Here is a 3,941-nt window from a genome sequence, read left to right as displayed (position 1 = left end):
CTCAGCCGGAGCTTTGGTGAACTGGCACACCGGGCTTTGGGGTACAGGTCTTTTATAGGATAATGGGGCAGGTTTCGCGCGCATGGGAAGTGACAGGTTTCTTATTGGTTATTTTGAACCCAACATATAGATTACCTAAAGGGCAAAGTTGTTTTTCACTTTATGTTCCTGGATAAACCTCATGACAGTTACATATTAACACTCTGGTTTTTCTGTTCCTGCTTATCATTATCAGTTCCTGTTTGTTCAGGCATGCCTTGGGATCTGCTTTTCTGTTCTTCCTCAACCATCCTGTCCCCTCACAATAGACTACCCTTAACTGATTAACAGAGAGACCTCTCTTTACGTGGGTTAGCAACACGCCCTGATGGTTTCACAATGGGGCCTGGGGTTTCTGGGCTGGGGTCTTTCAATCTTTGGAAAAGTTATCTTTGGAAAAGTGGCTCAGGATGGGACAGGAGACAAGGCCTTCAGTTTTTACAGTTTGGATTCACACTTGAGAGAGCTACAGACAAATGCTCCTGAAGTGAGAGCAGCAGAGCATCATCATATCTTAACCTGCAGTCTCTTAAGGAGAATTAGTTTTTTCAAACCATAGACAACCTATTAGTTGGTTATGAAATCAGTTTAGTTTACTCTAAAGAAAAATTTTAATGAAATAAAACAGAGAAAAAATATGAAACAAAAATGAATATGGGAATGTACTTTACTGTGTAAAATATGGAAATATGACTTTTTTAAAACTTATGTTTCAATAACTTATATGGGTGCATGTGAGAGTGTTTATGCTTGTATGCATTGGTTTATGATCAAAACTGGGTTCAAACAGTGGATTTTGGTAAAAAAAATGCAATTATTTTGTTTATTTTTAACTGATACATAAAAATAACATGCATTGCAGTGCTGTGATATTTCAATATATGTATATATTGTATAATGGTTAAGTCAGGTAATCCATATCTATCTCTTTAAACATTTACCATTTTATGCTAAAAACATTAAAACTCCTTTCTTAAAACCATTCAAAATCCTTTCTTCTAGCTTTAGGGAATATACAGTATATAATTGTTTTACTGTATAACTATCCTACTGTGTGATACTACATCAGAATTTCTCACTGCTATCTATCTGTAACATTGATCAACTTTTCCTATTCCCCACAACCAATCTTCCCAGAGTATGGTAACTACCATTAAATTTTAAAATTACCTTCTTAACAGGGAAGGGGGAAGTAGATGATCCAATCTTATCATGTACGCCCTTAGATGAAGAGAATTTTCTCTAGCTGGAGGCAGAAGGGATAGCATAAGTCAGGATTCAGAAGTGCAAATTGCCCTTGGGCTGTGGTTGCTTCAAAGAGAGAAAGGGCAGGGCAAGATAATAAGGAAGCCCTTTAAGGAGCTGGGAATGGGGTGGCTGGCAGCCAGCAAAGAAACAGGGACCTTAGCACTACAAGTGAAAAGAATTGATTTCTAGCAGTAAAAATGTCCCCACAGGCCTCCACAAAAGAGCCCCGGATATAAGATACCTACCTTGATTTCAGCAGGCAGCTGCCTCCTATAAATCTCACTTGGAAAACTTATAAGATAATACATTTATACTGTTTAAAATTGTTAGGTTTTAGTCTTTTTTTTTTTTTTTTTTTGCAGCAAAAGAAAGCTAACAACATTCTGAACTTAAATACTTATACGTCAAATGCTAAATTGATTACTGAACTATATTGTGACAACTATTCAATGCAAAATCAACATTGATATTAATTTTTTTTTCATTTTTTCTAGTAACCATCAAGTAAGTTAAGAAATTAATAGAATGGTATAAAAAGGCTGAGACTAATATCTCATGCTTAAAATTATTAATCTGACGAATAGTTGTTAAATATTTACTCCTGAGTGATTTCTCTGATGAGACTGCAATTTTTTTTCTACTTTCCAAAGTGGCTGATCTAGAAATATTGATTTATTTTCTAATGTATTATCTAGATATTTTCCAATGCTGGGCAAGTACTGAAGAAACTATAGTCTATCACAAAGAATAAGCTCACAAAAGAGTTTTGTTTAGTATGTCATTAAATTTGAGGTTATATAAGAAAGAAAAAGACGAACTTGAACTTACTTTTTTAAAACATGCTTTAGCTTTTAAAGTCTTAATCTTATGCTCTCTGACATAATAAGAAACACATAAACATGTCTCACTTTTTGGCTTAGTAAATTTTCTTTCTTTCCTTCCATAAATAAATATATTTGTCCTCCTTTTTCAAGGACTTGAAATTAGAGAATGAATATTTAAGTTGGATCTTTATAAATTTGTGTACATTTTTTTCCTATGCCAGTAACCATGGAGGATCATAGGAATCTTTCTTGTCCATACAGAGAAACACACACACACACACACACACACACACACACACACCACTATGATTTTGAAAATGGGAAAAATTTCTCCCGGATTTCATGAAAGAGGTAAAAATAGACCTTGGGAACAGGGTGGAAACTTTCTCAGGACTTAGGGCATTTATTTAAGGTGAGGTGAGTTTTATGGATCCTCTATTTCTTCATTTGAGGGTTTGAGGCACCATTGAAATAGCTCTATTAGCTCTTTTTTTTCTTTCTTTCTTTCTTTACTGTGTGTGTGTGTGTGTGTGTGTGTGTGTGTGTGTGTGTGTTTGAGTGTTTGTGTATTTTATTGGGAATTAAACACAGAAGCCATTTACTACTGAGTCTCGATCTCAGCCTTTTCAATTTTATTTTTACTTGTTTAAATTTATTTTTTGGTACCAGGGATTGAACCCAGGTGCTGAGAGCCACAGCCAAGTAGGAATGACGCATGGCATTTTTGGTTGAAAGGTGACCCCAGCAAGCCATTGAGATGATAATGATTATGTTAAGCTGCGCATTCAATTGGAGATTAGAACCCTGCTGTCTGCCTAGGCCCGCTACTTTGGAGCTCTCAGGGACTCCAGGAGAGTTCCCATTGGTTGGGGAAGTGCGGTAGGAGAGAATTCCAGAGGAGGGATTGTCTGTTGGTGTAGTGTGTCCCGGGAGGAGGAACCCCGTGGCGTGGTATGGCATCCCGCCCCCCCCCCCCCCCCAGTGTGGAGTGTGCTGATGGAGTTCAAAAATAAAGTTTGTTCCTGCTTCAGTGGCTCATGATTTGTGCCCAGCCAGACTGCAGCACCCAGGGGCACTTAACCACTGAGTCAGATCCCCAGGGCTTTTTTAAATTTTTTATTTTGAGGCAGGGTCTCACTAAATTGGTTAGGTCTTTGCCAAATTGCTGAGGTTGGTCTCAAACTTGTGATCTTCCTGACCCAGTCCCAGAACTGCTGGGATTGTAGGTGTTCACCACTGCACCCAGCTTTTATTTTATTTTGAGACAGGGTCTCTGTAAATTGACTAAGCTGGCCAGGAACTTCTGATCCTCCTGCCGCCACCTCCCAAGTAAATGGTATCAGAGGTGTGTGGCCCCTGTGCCCAGCAACTCTATAACTTTTGACAAAATATAGGAAACTCTAATTTGAGATGTAAGTCATGTGATTTTGGGAAATAAGAAAGTTTTATTCTTTTCTACTCATGCTAAGTTATTGGCTGTGGCTTCATTTTTAAATATATATATATATATATATATATATATATATATATATATAAATTATGTAAGTGAATTGAAACTGTATAAATCATTTTTAAAAATAATTTACTATAAGAATTCAATGATTCATTTTGACAAAAGATGCCAAAATAATATAGTGATCAAAATTTATTATATTGGCATACACATAGACAAATTAACCAATGGAACAGATAGGAGAGATTAAAAACAAATATAAATTGGCAAATTCCACCATCCTTAATGAAATAATAAATATCTAATATCATATAGAAAATTAACATCTTCAATACATGAAAACCTCATAGATGTATGAAAAATATCTTTTTAACTCA

Source organism: Callospermophilus lateralis, chromosome 8 (assembly GCF_048772815.1).
Source record: "Callospermophilus lateralis isolate mCalLat2 chromosome 8, mCalLat2.hap1, whole genome shotgun sequence".
Classification (NCBI taxonomy): domain Eukaryota; kingdom Metazoa; phylum Chordata; class Mammalia; order Rodentia; family Sciuridae; genus Callospermophilus; species Callospermophilus lateralis.
Note: the sequence above shows the minus strand (reverse complement) of the source record.